This window comes from Panthera leo, chromosome B4, assembly GCF_018350215.1.
Source record: "Panthera leo isolate Ple1 chromosome B4, P.leo_Ple1_pat1.1, whole genome shotgun sequence".
Classification (NCBI taxonomy): Eukaryota; Metazoa; Chordata; class Mammalia; order Carnivora; family Felidae; genus Panthera; species Panthera leo.
In genome coordinates this window covers 25,852,450-25,869,582 of record NC_056685.1, presented here as the reverse complement: position 1 = coordinate 25,869,582, position 17,133 = coordinate 25,852,450, and positions in this window count along the sequence as shown.

The following is a 17,133-nucleotide window of genomic DNA, read 5'->3' as shown; positions in this document are numbered from 1 at the left end:
ATGTTGTTTTCTCATCTGCTAACACAACATCCATTCTGTAGCCCATGGATAAAGGAGTCATTTTGACTTTAAAGTCCTACTGTTTATGAAATACATTTTGTAAGGCTATGGCTGCCCTAGATAATGATTACACTGATGGATCTGGACAGTAAATTGCAACCTTCTGGAAAAGATTCACCATTTAGATGCCATTGATTGAGAACATTTGTGATTCACGGGAAGAGGTCAGCATATCAAGATGAACAGGAGTTTGGAAGAAGTTGATTCCAGCCTTCCTGGATGACTCAGAGGGGTTCAAGACTTCAGTGGAGAAAGTAACTGCAGATGTGGTGGGAATAGCCTAAGAACTAGAATTAGAAATGGAGCCTGAAGATGGGACTGAATGGCTGCCATCTCTTGGTGAAACTTGAACAGATGAGGAGATACTTCTTATAGACAAGCAAAGAAGGTGGTTTCTTGCAACGGGATCTACTCCCGGTGAAGACTTGAAATGACAGCAAAGATCTAGAATATGAAATAAACTTAGTTGATAAAGCAGTGGCAGGGTCTGAGAGGATTGACTCCAATTGTGAAACGAAGTACCACTGTGGATAAAATACGATCAAACAGGATCACATTTCAAAGAGGAATTATTTGTGAACGGAAGAGCCAACTGATGTGGCGAACTTTATGTCTTATTTTAGGACATTGCCACAGCGGCGCCCACCTTCAGCAGCCACCCACCCCGAGGCAAGACCTCCTGCCAGCAAAAAGGTTATGACTCCCTGAAAGCTCGATGATGGTTAGTCTTGTTTAGCAATAAAGTACTTTTAAATTAAGGTAGATACATTGTTTTTCTAGACGTAATGGTAGTGCACACTTAATAGACTTCAGCAGCGTGCAAACATTAAGTTTTATACACACTGGGAAACCAAAAGATTCATTTGACTGGCTTTATTGCAATATTCCCTTGATTGCACTGGTCTGGCACTGAACCTGTAGTACCTCTGAGCTGCGCCTGTATAAATGACACACGAATAATAGAGGGTCCACACATAATGGGGGGTTTAGTTGTTTTTCTAAGCGTTTTTCAAATCTTTAATAATATGCCTCAGAACACACAGCCAGTAAAAGTGCAGAACTAGAGTTTGAATCTGGGAGTGTTGGGTTTAAAAATCTTCAGATCACATTGGGCAATTTATTATTATTTTTTAAGTTTATTTACTCTGAGAGAGAGACAGAGACAGAGAGTGGGAGTGGCAGGGAGAAAGGGAGAGAGAGCGAGAATCCCAAGCAGGCTTGGTGTGGGGCTCGAACTCACGAACTGTGAGTTCATGGCCTGAGCCAAAACCAAGAGTTGGACGCTTAACCGGCTGAGCCCCCCAGGCACCCCCAGGCACCCCCACGTTGGGAACTTTAGGTGTTTATCTCCATTATGAGTGGTATGTGATAAAATCTTCCCACTCGGTGTTTTCTGAAAAGAGCATTTTTCTTCTGCCTTTCTCTAGGGGTCACCCTGTTAACTCCCTTTCCATATTAACAGTGTGTCTCAGCTAGGACCAAGTTTTGCCCTATTTTGTAAGTCAATTTTTTTTTTTTTAAAGTAGGCTTCATGCCCAGCACAGAGTCCAGTGCAGGGCTTGTACCCACAACCCTGAGATCAAGACCCTGAGAGTAAGACCTGAGCTGAGATCAAGAGTCGGATGCTGTCAACCGACTGAGACACCCAGGTGCCCCAAGTCAATTTTTGTCTATCAGAAATAGCAAGCATGGAAACTTTGAAAAAAAGAATGACCGTATCAGGACTGTGACTTCAGAAAGAATAAAAATAGATCAATTTAGTGTTCACTGGATAGTATGCTTAAAAAAAAAAAAAAAAAAAAAAAAATATATATATATATATATATATATATATATATATATACACACTATGTACTTATGTTACAGAACAGCAAAAATATAAGAGTTTCCATATTAGGAACATTTTTTGATAAAAAAATTTTGGTATTTATTAGCAATAATCACATTTTTAAAAAAAGGAAAGCTATAGTCTTTGCAAATTCTATTTGGAAATTAATGTATAGATTTGGGAAATATATCCCGGTGGAAGGCATATGATAAAGTTTAACGCAGAGGACAATGCTTTCTAAGGAAATCAGGATACGAGCCTTGTGCCACTGACAGGAGCTGGTGCAGCTTAAGAAGAAGAATGAAAATACATTAAGCTTGCAGAGAAACCATCCTTTCTGCATGGATGTGAGAGCTTTAGAGCAAGAACAGCTTAGGGGAGATAAGCCCAGCTCTTATTCCCAGCAAAAGGGAACTGGAGTTAAGAACATTTTATAAGAATCAGTGTTAAACTAGGTAGGGGTTTACTTGGCCATCAAGAGTGCAGTTTTCACTTGCACTGAGAGGCCATACATACTTAGGGCTCAGATAGAAAGGAATGTGCTTCCCTAGCACCCAAGGGAACTGAGAAAGAGAAATTTAGCAGCTGCCTCAAGTCTTCTTAGTAGCAGTCGGGGTATATAGCTAAACTAACCAAACAAATAAATGGCTCTGGTTTTGGACTGGCAGTGGAAAGAAGTGAACTAGAATGGAAACTGGAAACAATTTAAAAGACAGCTCTGTATGGGAACATGAGTGAAATGGCTTTATGCAACACATATGCTTATTTGCCTCCTTTGTACCTAATTTGTACCTAACAATCTGCTTGGACTAGATAACCAGTTTATACACCCTAAATGGATGACAGTGAAATGGATCTGGAGTGAAAGCACACACATCCCAGGGGCAGAGTGTGAGCTCCTCACGGGACTATCTGCGTCTTTGATAAAGGTTGGTGAACGAATGAATGATCCCCTCTCTGCTCCAGAGCCTACTCTTTAAGCTGCCCCTGCACATTTCCCCCTATTTTTCTTTCAGTTGGGTAGCCACTCTAATGTACTGTGACAGCAAAAAAAAAAAAAAAGGCTATCAATTCTTTCTATCGTAGGTGTATACCCCTTTGCACCGTTGCTTTGCAGCTCCTCCCCTCAGGAAACAGTCTAGTTCACCCTCCTTAAATCTGGATTTGACCATGTGCTTTGCTTTGGCCGATGGGACGTTAGCAAATAGGTTGCAAGCAAAGGCTTGAAAAGTACTTATGCATAAAGGCTTGTCCTCTCTCAGGGACTCTGCCCACTCCTACTCAGAAAAAGTCCAGACTAGTCTCCCAGTGGGTGAGAGAGCCCTAGGAGAGAGGAGCCAGACTTCTCAGCCAATCCAGCCTTTTCAGATGACATAGAGGGAGCTGAGTCCAGCTCACCTTACATGCAGCAAAACAGACCCCGATTGCTTACCCACATAATTGTGAGCAAAGAATGAGACACCACGAGCACTATCGACAGTAGCCAAACTGTAGAAAGAACCCAAATGTCCACCAAGAGATGAATGGATAAAGAAGACGTGGTATGCATATATACAATGGAGTATTATCATTCGGCGATCAAGAAGAATGAACTCTTGCCGTTTGCAACTACGTGGATGGAACTGGAGGGCATTGCGTGAAGCGAAATTGGTCAGTCAGAGAAAGACAAATATCATATGACTTCACTCACATGAGGACTTTAAGAGACAAAACAGAGGAACATAAGGGAAGGGAAGCAAAAGTAATATAAAAACAGGGAGGGGGACAAAACATAAAAGACTCTTAAATATAGAGCCCAAACAGAGGGTTATGGAGGGGTTGTGGAGGGGGTGGGCTAAATTGGTAAGGGGCACTAAGGGAGACACTTGGGATGAGCACTGGGTGTTATACATAGGGGGTGAATCGTTGGAATCTACTCTCTAAATCATTGTTGCACTATATGCTAACTAACTTGGATATAAATTTAAAAAGAAAGAAATTTAAAAGGATGAGACTCTGCTACAAGGCACTTTATTTGGGGCATGATTTGTTACACAGCAAAAGCTAACACCGGTACCGAAGGGTATATAGCAATTACTATTGTTCAAATAGAAAATGTTACAAGACTTTACCAACCATGATATGGGGATACCTTTTTTTTTTTGAAGACTAAAATAAATTTAGTATTTCTTTATTTTTATACTAATTTATTTTACATTTTAAAAAATAATACAGTTTAAAGTAAGTATTAAAGTACAACACCTAGCTAAAATTAAGTAATTCACCAAATTAAGTAATTTGAATATCCTTAATAATTGAGTCTCCTGTTTCCAAGTCATATATCTGATACCCTCTTTCATGTATTTATGCAAATTAACCGTGCTTATTTTACATCCAAATCTGAAAACCTAAATATGTTTAGTCTTTCAAGTCTGATTTCTGTTACTTATTATTTCTTTTTTAAAAATATTTTTCAATGTTTATTCATTTTTGAGAGACAGAGCACCAGTGGGGGAAGGGCAGAGAGAGGGAGACACAGAATCCGAAGCAGGCTCCAGGCTCTGAGCTGTCAGCACAGAGCCCAATGTGGGACTGGAACCCACAGAACCGCGAGATCATGACCGGGGCTGAAGTCGGACACTCAACCGACTGAGCCACTCAGGAGCCCCTGTTATTTATTATTTCTGTTAACTCTCATTCATGATGACTTGTGTTCCTCATGTATTTTGTATTTTCTGACTGTGAGTCAGTTGTTATAAATTTATCCCTTGTTATTCTTGAAGTCTGTGGGTTTTTTTTTTTAGTGATTATTTTTTAGAGAGAGAGAGAGAGAGAGAGAGAGAGAGAACAAGTGGGGGAGGGGCAGAGACAGAGGGGGACAGAAGATCTGGAGTTGGCCCTGCACTGACAGCAGAGAGCCTGATGTGGGGTTTGAACTCACCAATAGTGAGATCATGACCCGAGTCGAAGTCGAATGCTTAACCAACTGAGCCACCCAAGCACCACTGAAGTCTGTTTTTTGTTTTTAATTTACTTTTGTTTTAAGTGTATTTATTTATTTAGAGAGAAAGAGAGATGGAGCAGGGGAGGGGTAGAGAGAGAGGCATAGAGAGAGAATCCCAAGCAGTCTCCACCCCATCAGCACGGAACCTGACGTGGGGCTTGAACCCACAAACCAGGAGATCATGACCTGAGCCAAAAACAAGACTCAGGCCTTTAACTGACTGAGCCACTCAGGCGCCCCTAAAGTCTGTTTTAAGTTGGATTGTTGCAGAATGGATTTACATTTGTCTTTTCCAGGTACCTAGGGACACATAGGTAGCGTGAATTTGTGCCTTCAAACGTAAGAGGACCTGCTTGTTGCAAGAAACTCTCAGGGAAACATTCCCTACCCACCTGCGTCTAGCCAAATCCAAGGCTAAACAGGTAAGTTGTTGTTGTTTTTTAAAATTTTTATCTTTTTGAGTTTATTTATTTATCTTGAGGGGAGAGAGCGAGAGCGAGAGCGAGAGAGAGAGAGAGAGAGAGAGAGATTGAGAAGCTTAAGCAGGCTTCACACCCATCATGGAGCCCAACTCGGGGGCTCGATCTCACCACTGAGAGAGTATGACCTGACCCAAAATCAAGAGTTGGATGCTTTACTGACTGAGCCACCCAGGCGCTCTTAGTTACTGAATTTTGTAATGTATCTATGGTTATGCACTATTCTCATCAGCCTAGTTCCCAGAGAGAATACTGACCTTTAACAAGTACCCGCCCTAATAATAAAGCATAACTGGTAAACGCACAAACATTTAAAACTGAAAGAGACCTAATGCAACCCCTTCATTTTAATAAGGAGGAAATTGACTCAAAAGATTCAAGGATTTTTCTAAAATAACTTAGCTAGAAACAAGGTGTCTTTATCCCAGATCATTGTCTTAACCATCAGCATGAGTGGTGGCGGTTGGTGACCATAAGATGTAGACTTGGAAACAAGGGAAACTTTGAAAAGAAAATGCTGTGCGTTGAGTAAACCATACCTCTGAGCTGCCTCTGGGTAAACCATACCAAAATAACCACCTCAACACAGTACAGCCCATGCTATTATGGACACCAAGCACTGGACTCATGAAGGTAGTAAATTAGGGAACGGGACATAGCACGGTCAAGTGTTACTGAGAAAGGACTTTAGGCAATAATAGACATGTATAAATAAAATCAATCTATAATGTGTCCTTATAATCTCTGTACCACAACCATGCCTACTTTTTGTAACTTATTTATTTATCCCTCAAAGCCTCTTTCCCTTCTCTGTCTCCTTTCCCCATCAATACTCTCCTCCGTAACATTTTAACCAGATTATACCTCCACAATTAATTCTTTACATGGCAGGGGAAGGGTAAAAAGTATAGAACACATAGGCATTGTAATTTCCCCTTCTTCTTGAATTCCCTAGACTTAGTCTTAACTATATAATTTTAGTCATTTTCTCTATATATTTAATTCAAGGGTAAGTTAAGAATAAAACATCATTTTTTCCTTTAAGATAATGATAGGATTGCTGCATTATGCACATCATGATCCATAGCTTGGAAAAAAAACAAAACAAAAAACTTGAAGAAAAACAAAAAGCATTAAACTTACCAAACATTTTTAAGACTAGAAGTATCTCCCCCTATATAATCTTGCTAAATAGAGGATTAAGTACCTTTATTTTTTTGTAGTTAAAAAAATTTTTTTAACGTTTATTTATTTTTGAGTGGGGGGGAGAGGGGCAGAGAGAGACGGAGACACAGAATCCGAAGCAGGCTCCAGGCTCTGAGCCGTCAGTACAGAGCCCGATGCGGGGCTCAAACTCACGAACCACGAGATCATGACTTAGCTCAAGTCAGACACTTAACCGACTGAGCCACCCAGGAGCCCCAAGGATTAAATACCTTTAAAGGAATAACCTAGAAATGCCTCTAGCTTTGAAATTTACCAGATAAAGGCTTACGTCCCTACAAAGCAATAAGAAAATAGCAGAACCCTAACCTCTAATTCTGTTTTCTTTTTCTAAAATGTACTGTCTTCTAAATATGCAACCTCCTCGATATAGTATTGACTTTGGGCTTTGGTTGCGTGTGGCAGTAGCTGCCAGTACATCAATAATCTGAAAGGTAATGAAAACTCAGTGGTATTGATGGTATGTGAACATGGCCAATTTGCAGTTATTCCGGGATCCTATTCTAGTCCCATGTTGATAACAGAGTCCCCAGTGTGTTGTCGCTTTAGCAATCTCTTATGCTTTTGAGTAAATTGACGTTCAACTTGTTTGTGAAATTATTAGTGCAGAAATTATCATCCTCAAGCGTGAACACATAAAATTGGACTTCTAGCTTCTTGAAGTTATGGTCTCCCTAACTCTGAACCTTGCGAGTTTGCATCTTGGGTTGCTTAGTCCCTATCTGCAGTGTAGGAAAGTTCCAGCTCAGACCGGAATAATTCAGATCCTCTGTACACGGTGGGTAAGGAAAACTAGTCAGCAGATCATCAGCCCCAACGCTGGATCAGGCTCTCACTCCTGATCGAATCTCATCCTCGCACCCCAATATTTGCAGAACGTTGATTCCCCACTGATTACTTCTGTGCCTGAGCCCTTGCCTTCTACTTTAATAGGTTGGAAATTTGACAGCTACTCTTCTGATGCCTCACTACCCCTACCCTTGTGAACGGGGTTCTCCTCCGTTTCTCCAGTTTCAGCTATCCTAGTGAATGACTTCCCCCTCTGAATGTCACTGTCCTATGACCAAATATCCAATAGCTACTCCTAGACCTCCCTTTCCTCCTCGAACTTTTCCAGCTGCCTGAGAGTTAGATATTTACCAGTCATCTGCCTTGCTGACAGCAGCGTGGCGGGTTCAAGCCCAGATTTCATCACCTCCAAACCAAGACTATGCTTGTCTCTACTAGATCCTACCACTATCTATCCTTACATTTTAACGATGTTCCCCAAATGAGAGATTTGGTGAAGGGGGCTGGACAAAGAAACCCTCCTAAGGACACTGCTTTCCTAAACAGTCACCTTGCACAGGCAAAAGCCAACCCTCTTTATCTAGTTGATGTCAGTGTTACTCAAAGTCTCAGTGTTTCTGAGAGGAGATATTCTAGCAGGCCTGGAGCATGGACTCAAAGATGGCCCCCTAGAAGATGATCTTCACGTTTGGCAGAAAAGGCAAATTTAAAGCTCTCTTGATCCATAAACGAGTCTCTAAAAACAAGTGAGGCTTTGGAATAACAGCCACCAGATTTGGGAAGTCAACGGGCACCCGGCATCTTGAATCAGTGTCTTTCTGAGGCCAAAGGAAAATAACGCACCTACCGTATCTTGAAATGAAAGCAGAACATAGTTTGCTGCAAAGCTATAGCTTAATGTTTTCAGTGCGACATGGATCCCTTTTCTCAACCTTCATTCAGGATGTCCTGACTACAACTCCCTCTTCAAAGCTAAATGGCAATGACAGCAGAGTCCAAATGGATGATTAATGCCTAAACCCTAAACTTGCCTTGGGTCATACGACTGTTTCAGGTAAAAGCAGAGGGTAGCTAAGCCTAAATCATGCAAATTATTGTCAGTAGCAGCCAATGGAGTAATGCCTCTCAGATCTCCTAGCGCAGGAAGATTAATCAGCCTCCCAAGCTGCTGGCCATCCTTCTCAGGTCTGCTCCTGGCCAATGACTGAGCGTGGCGGGGTTACTAAAGAGACCATTCCTGGGAGACAGGGGCTCCTCTGATGAGAGTTTGGCTCAAGGATTCCCTTTTATCCTTGCTGAAACTTTCTTAGAACCACATAGCTGGATGTATGCGGCTTTCCTCCTTCCCTCCCTCCCCGCCTTCTTCCTTTTCTCCTTCCCTCTCTTCTCCGCGGGTCTCGGACTCACATCACGGTCTGCTAGCTCGCCCTGCCTCCTTCCACTTCCTCCCTGCGATCCCTCACGGATGTTTTCCCCGGTAAGTTTCTTACATAGCTAATTCCTTCTTGGCATCCGCTTTCCAGAGACCCTGGACTAAATCAGTATTTACCTATTGTGTTTTGCATGTGCATTCTAAAACCAAACATAATTTCTGAATTCAAGGCCAAGTATCACTCACTAAAAAGAGGAAGATCTAATAATGAAAGAAATACCTATGTGAATTATATGAATCAACTAACTGCTGACTTATACATAGACAAGAATAGTCCAGTTGGGAATAACTTAACTAGCTTCAGCAAGGCCCTATAGATTAGAAGAGCCACCGGAAGAACCAAAAGGAAAGCGGTGGGACAAGCCAGTCCTCCCTGTTCTCCGTGCATACAACTTCGAAACCACAGCACTGCCCCAAAGCTTGGCTAGGGATAGATAGGGCTCTGGGGGACATCTTATTCCTTCGTTATCCGTCCACTCAGCCACACGATAAAGTCCATCAGGCACCCACTCTACAACAAGCAGTGTGGTGGGCCCTGAACATAAGAGAGATCAGACAAGAGCCTTGCCCTCAAGGCTGATAGAGTCGGGCCCCTCCTGGCCATCACTTGGCATTTTCCCTTTTGCTAGGAACACAGGTGTCCGTCAATGGGTGTACCTTATACCTTTAGAATTCCTAAGTTTCCAGACTATATCCAGGAATCTACTTGAACTTCATCTGCTGTTAATGGTTTGTTTTTTTTTTTATATATATAAAAAATTAAGTACACGGGATTTGGTTATAGTTTCTTTTCTAGTTTTGAGTTGTTTGAAATTTGTCATATGGAAATTAGGTAAAAGTGAAAAATTGTTTCATAGATTTGAACTTTTTTTTTCCTTTTTTATGTGGAAATGATTTCAAACTTACAGAAAAGTTGAAAGAATAAGAATAGGACTAAGAACATCTGTATTGTTCCCTCATCGTTAGCGTTTTGCTACCTTTGCTTTATCATTGGTCCTGTCTCTCTAATAATTGTTTTCTGAACTTTGAGGGTAAGTTACACACAATAAGACTCTTTATGTCTCTATATATCAGTGTTTATTTCCTAACAACTGCACAGTTATTAGTTTCAGTAAAATTAACACCACATAATGCTTTTGTCTAATCTAATCTGTCATTGGCACGGGTATTCCTGTGTTGTCAGTTAACTCAATAACGTTCTTTTTTTTTTCTTTTTTTTAATGTTTATTTTTGAGAGAGAGAGATAGAGAGCAAGCAGGGGAGGGGCAGAGAAAGAGGGAAACAGAGAATCCCAAACAGGCTCCGTGCTGGGAGCACAGAGCCCGGCACAGGGCTCAAACTCATGAACCGTGAGATCATGACCTGAGCCAAAATCGAGTCGGACGCTTAACCGACTGAGCCCCCCAGGTGCCCCTCAGTACGTTCTTTATAGAAAATTCTCCTGCAGTACAGGAGTCAGGCTAGAGTCAGTTTGCACTTGGTTGTTATGCTTCTTTCTTCTCCCTTCGTTGAGGACATTTCTCCACTGTTCTTGACATTTTTGAAAAATATAGCTCCCCCGCCTTTTTTTTTTTTTTTTTTTTTAAATAGAATGTCCTCCACCTTGGGTTTGGCTAGTGTTTCCTCCTGATTAGATGCAAGGGTGCCTTCTGGGCCATAATACTATACAGGTGACATCCCCTTCTCAGGGTAGTATCTCCGGAGGTATATGATATTCACCTGCTCTTCATTGATTATGTCGATTTGGATCACCCCAGTCAAGTTGTCCAGTTTCTCCGTTGTATAATTGCTCTTTTCTTCCCTTTTGGCAACTAATAAGCGGTTTGAGGGTGGACACTTCTGGACCAAGCCCCTCATCAAAATGCCTAGATTGAGCATCTACTGATGATCCTTGCCTGCCACAGGCTTCACTATGAGTGCCCAGCTTCAGCACACCCTCACGTTGATCAGCGAGCCCTGAGCAAAGGTCCTCCTTCTCCCCAGTTATTTACTTATCCGTTTATTATTGCTTATTACCTATTGTCATCAGTATTGACTTGCAGGTTATTATTTCTCCAATGATTTATACTATTAATTATTTTTGTGCTCCGATCGCTCTGGATTTGGCCAATGGGTGCCCCATCAGGCTGGCTCCCGTGTCTTTGTGACATGCCATGGATATTTTTGTAATCTTATTTTAATTTTTAATTTTTAAATCTTATTTATTTTGAGAGAGCGATCACACACACACGTGTACACTCACAAGCAGGGGAAGGGCAGAGAGAGAGGAAGAGAATCCCAAGCAGGCCCTCCACTGTCAGCACAAAGCCCAAGGTAGGGCTCCAACCCAAAAACCGCGAGACCGTGACCTGAGCTGAAATCAAGAGTCCAACGCTTATGCGATGGAGCCACCCAGGCACCGCGGTATTTTTTTTAATAACTGCATTTTAAACAATAAATCCTACTATTGCTGGAAGAAAAGAAAAAGAAAAACTAGATTTAAAAAAAAAACGCAGATCTTATCGAAAAGAGTTTCAGGCTGCTTTGTGGTTGCTTGAATTGTATTCTCATAGTCCTTTGGGTTATAACGTTTTTTTCCTTCAATAAGTAAAAATGTCTTGAGCATACATCGTGCATCACGTGTGCAAGACCCTATTGAAGTCCAACGGGAAGGTTAAAGGGGTATAAATTGTGGTCTTCCTGACGCTAAGGAATTGCTAATAAAGCTTTAGACAGAAGGCCTCCGAGGGCTCTCGGAATGTTGAATAACACGTGAAGGCAAAGCACATACGAAGATAATCAGAAGTTAAGTAAAACCTCCTCCTTCTGAGGGGTTGCAGGGAAACCAAATCGATTCGACCTGGTGCCAGCCCTGCCCTCCTGAGCTCTCCCGGGGGCCGTGGACAGCCCGAGACCCACACTTGCCAACGTCCCCTGCCCACAGGAAAGCATCGGAGAGGCACCGAGAAGAGAAGCAGGGACCCTTCTTCCCCAGAAGCCGGTGTGAACAGCTGCACGCAGCTGACGTGGGTGTTGGCCTGTGGTTTTCAGTCGTACTCTGGGAGTCCCGGCTGCGGTGCTGAAGGAGCCTGTCTGCCTCTGTGTTCCATGCCCTCTCATCCCTGTCTTATCTCCAGACGTGTTTAGGTCCCTAGTCCCCAGCACTAAACGTCACGCCTAAACCACGGAGGTGGCTTCTGTTTTCCTAATAGAATGTGACTCATCAGTCTCTTATTTATTTGTCACCCGCTTGTACATTTGCCGCGAGCCAGGCACTCTGCTTCGCAAATACGAACTCCTTTGATCCTCGTAATAACCCCGTGAAGCAGGCAATTATTTTTTCCTGATAGGCACAGAGGTAACTTGCCTAAGGTCACGGCGCCGGTAAGCGGTGGAGCTGGGATTCAAACCCAAAACGTGTGACTCCGGAGTTCACGCCTTTATTCTTGTAATTTTAACGAACAATATCTATGAGGCGGTATTAGTCGGCTCAGGTTGCCATTGAAATGTCATACACGGGGTGGCTTAAATCACAGAAATTTCTTGTCTCACAGTTCTGGAGGCTGAAAGCGCCAAGATCAAGGTTCTGGCAGATTAGATTTCTGGTGAGAGCTCTCTTCTTGGCTTGCAGATGACGACCTTCTCTCTAGCTGCTCACGTGGCCTTTGCTCAGTAGACAGAGAGAGAGAGAGAGAGAGGGAGAGAGAGAAAGCGCTCTCGTGTTCCTTCTTACAAGCATACTAATCCTATCAGATCAGAGCCCCAACCTTATGACTTCATTGAATCTTTTTTCTCCTAGTTGTGTTGAGACACAATTGACACACAACACTATATAAGTTTAAGGTATACAACATAACGATTCAATTTATGTGTGTTGTGAAATGATCACCATGATAAGTGTAGTTAACATCAACTCATATAAGATACGAAAGAAAGAAAGGAAGGAGGAAAGGAGATAGAAGATAGAAAAGAGAGAAAGAGAGAAAGAAAAGAGAAAAGAAAGGAGAAGAAAAGAATAGAAAAGAAAGGAAAGGAGAAAAGACAAGAAAAGAAAAGAGAAGTTTTTCTCCTTGTGTTGAGGACTCAGGATTTTCCCTCCTAACAGCTTTCCCGCACATCACACAGCAGTGGTGGCCGTAATCATCACGTTACACATCACATCCCCAGTGCATATTTATCTTCTAAGTGGAAGTGTGTGCCTTTTGACCACCTTCTCCTATTCCGTGCATTAGGATAGAAGTTCCATGGGATCAGGATGGCATTTCCTCTTTGTTCACTGGGGTATCCCCAGCGCCTAGAACCAGAGCTGCTCAGTAAATACTTGTGGAACTATTGACTAAATTGGTCGTGAAGTTCTTACCCCCTGAATAGTTGTTTGTTGCTGCGTAACAAATGACCCCAAAGTTAGCGGTTCGTTCTCTCGTGGTTGCTATGGGTCAAGAATCTGGGGACAGTTTGGCGAGGGAATTTGAAGTCACCTCGGGGCTCGCTGGGGGAGGATCCCCTGCCAGGCTCACTCACAGGCTGTTGACAGGGGCCCTCGGTTCTTCAACATAGGGACCTCCCCATGGACCTCTCCCCAGGCTTCCCCACAAGAGAGCAGATGACTTTCCCCAACGGGCGTGATGGGAGACAGATGGAGAGCCACACACATCCAAGGCAAAAGCTCCAGTCTTTCGATAATCTAGTGTCAGAAGTAACATCTCGTGTCACACTCATTAAGATGGCTATTCTCAAAACAACCGGTAAATAACAAGTCCTGTTAAGGATGTGAAACAATTGGAACCCCTGTGCACCACCAGTTAAGAATGTAAAATGGTGTAGCTGCTGTGTAAAACAGTTTGGTAGTTAAGCAAAAAATTAAGCATTGAGTTACTGTGCGATGAAGCAATCCTACTCACAGGGATATTCCCAAAAGAATGGGAAGCAGGGACTTGCACACCCATGTTCACAGCGGAATTATTCACAATAGCCCCAAAGCAGAAGCAGTCCAAATGCCCATTGGCAAAGGGCTAAGCAACTGTGGCATATTAACGTATCGTACGGTAGAATATTATTTAGCCTTAAAAGGGAAGGAAATTCTGACACAGGCCACAACATGGATGGACCTTTGAGGACATGATTCTGAGTGATGTAAGCCAGTCACAAAAGGACAAATACAGTATGATTCCACTTACAGGAGGTATCTAGAATAATCAGACTCCCAGAGAATAAAAGGACGGTGGTCGCTAGAGGCTGGGGGGCAGGCGGGGAAGGGGGAATTGTTTAATCGGGATAGAGTTCCAGTTTGAGACGATGAAAAAGTTCTGGACGCGACGGTGGTGTTGGTTGCACAACACTGTGAATGCCATTACACTGAACGGCACCCTGAAAGATGCCACCCATGCTTTCGGTGAGTCAAGAATCTGGGAACAGCATAGCCGGGCGATTCTGGGTTGGGGGGTCTCTCTCAAGACTCAACTGTCCACGGAGCCATCCACTGAAAAATGGTTACATAGTCAATATCATATTAAATATACTTAACCACAATATTTAAAAATAATAATAAAAATAATTTCGGCCAAAAGACTGAGTGAGTTCCAGCCCACACTCAAGGAGAGAGGAATTAAGTTCCGCCTCTTGAGCTAAGGAGTAAAAAAGAACTTGCGGGTGTATTTTTAAAACCACCACGCCTTTCAAAAGGCTTCCATTCCAAACTAGACATAAGTGATGTAAAGTTAGAAAAATACACAAACGACTTGCACAAAGTACTGCATGAACGACTTCAGCGGGTGGGCTTGATGTGAATGACCTAGAGGTCAAGGGTGAATATGTGGGGTAAGGGTAAGTATCTTTATGTTGCGTTTTAGTGCTCACCGTTTGCCTCTTAACACGTGTGGGACCTGAAATGTATTAAGAATATAACACCGGTAGAGAGATTAGCATACATATAACATATTTTATCCAAACTCAGTGAGTTACGATTCTCTTAGAAAGAAAAGTCTACCTTTCATGATCTCAAATCAAAGGACCTAAGGACTGTATTTGGAGTTGCAGCCACACGATCTGCAAAGATTATAATCTGTATAAATTGTAATTCTAGAGGCTTCTTAATGAATTCCTCTGTATCTCCACGCATGTAACACCGTGGGCCTCTCAGGCACAGAATGGAATGGGGGTGGCCGTAGGCTTCCTGGGGGGGGGGGGGTGGTGGTGGCTGGTGATAAGCCGCAGCATCTGTTTACAAATGCCCTTAAAATCCCCTTACAAGCCCTCCAGTTACTAACACCAAGCAAGATCATCAACAGATAGAGAACACCCAGATGACAGCAATTTCCACTTCTTTCCAAAGCAATGTGTTAACTAAACACACATGCTCTGAATAAGTTCTCTTAAATAGCTTAGTTTTTCCTGTGTATAATCAGAGTTTTATTTTTTTTCTTTCTGTTTGGCCATTTATTTCTTCCTAAACAGGTATCTTCTACTTCTGATTTTTTTTTAATGTTTATTTATTATTTTGAGAGAGAGAGAGAAAGAGAGAGACAGTGTGAGTGGGGGAGGGGCAGAGAGAGAGAGAGAGAGAGAGAGAGAGAGACAGAATACAAAACAGGCTCCAGGCTCTGAACTCATGGACCATGAGATCGTGAGATCATGACATGAGCCGAAATCAAGAGTCGAATGCTTAACCGATTGAGCTGCCCAGGCGCCTCTGTTATCTTCTACTTTTGGAAAGTTTATGTTAGGCCACTTCACTTTTGCAAAAGACCTACCCTAGTACCTGTTCTCCCTGAGAGGAATCCAAAGAGGATTTTTGCTTTTGTGAGAAAAGGTGAAAAGCAAAAACAGCATTCAGCATTTGTTTTGCAGCAAGCCCTTAGAGAGGCAGCGTGTAGCCCAGGCAGGGCCTGGCCCCTTCCCCAGGAAATCTACTCAGCAAGTCAGCATGAAGCGGCCAAGGCTTTGAAACTGCGTCCACGAGCATCTGTGCTTTATCTTGATCTATTTTGTGCATCCGTTGGCAAGATGCGTCCTAAGATCAAATCAGAAAACCCGAAGAGTGAGGTTCAGTCTTCTGAATGTCCGACTTCAGCTTAGGTCATGATCTCACAGTTCGTGAGTTCAAGCCCTGCCTGGGGCTCCCTGCTGTCAGCATAGAGCTCACTTTAGATCCTCTGTCCCCCTCTCCCTCTGCCCCTCCACTGCTCATGTACTCTCTCTCAGAAATAAATAAAAAACATTAAGGAAAAAAAAAAAAACCTTAAGAGGGGTGCCTGGGTGGCTCAGTCAGCTAAGTGTCCCACTCTTGGTTTTGGCTCAGGTCATGATCTCACGGTTTGTTGAGTTCGAGCCCCCACTGGGGCTCCGTGCTGACAGTGAGGAGCCTGCCTGGGATTCTCTCTCACCCACTCTCTCTGTCCCTCCCCTACTCACATTGTCTCTGCCTCCCCCAAAATAAATACATAAACTTTAAAGAAAAAAAAAAAAAAGCTCAAGAGAGGTTATTTTGCAGATCTGGAACACTCAAAAAACGTCCCATCCACTTTAATGGAAATTGCCTCTTTGCGCCACTCTGGCTTACGAAAGGTTTCACAGGAACGCTTTACTTCTGGATAGCGGTGGAAACCTACACTTCTTTTCCCTTCTGAGAGACCAAACTGTTTCCAATGTAAGCGAACACTGCACAGGCTTTTTTTTTTTTTTTTTTTTTTTCCGTAGTATTGTATCAGCTTTCCTTCCTCTTCTTTTTTCTTTCCCCAGAGCATATTACAAAAGAGTTTTAGCTCTTTTCTCAATATTAAGCAGTTGCTTTCTGGGGAAAGGAATCAATCAGCAAGAGAATAAACTTTAAAAAAAAAAAAAAAAAGGAAAAAAAATCAGCACCCTCTCTTTTGCTTTTTGTTATTTGACATGCCTGTGGTTACACCTCCTTCGGGAGACAACAAGACTTTATCAAGAGTTATACATAAATTATCACCGATTTTTTTACCAAAACGGAGATTCCCATGCACTGGGGGCTTCCTACTGTTACTGTGTACTTTCCCTGGATCATTTCTTCTTCAAAATTCCTTCCCCTCTTCATCTCCCATTTTCCCCCCTCCCCCTCCCTCACACTTTCTCTAATAGGAGTAAAGGAGTTCCCATTCTATTTCCATCTTTAGTGCTCACCAACCAACAGTGCTGCCCCCCCCCCCCCCCCCCCCCCGCAAGGTCACCTCCGCTGCTCAGGAATTGAACAATCTCTCTCCCTCCCCTCTCCTCCCTATACAAGCAAGGCATCTGTGGGCTGGGAGGGTTTTGTCTTTTGTAAGGGAGCTGGGGACAGCTGGGAGGTGTTGTTTTATTTGAGCGAAGTGTGCTAATGTGTGCTTTTCCACTCCCC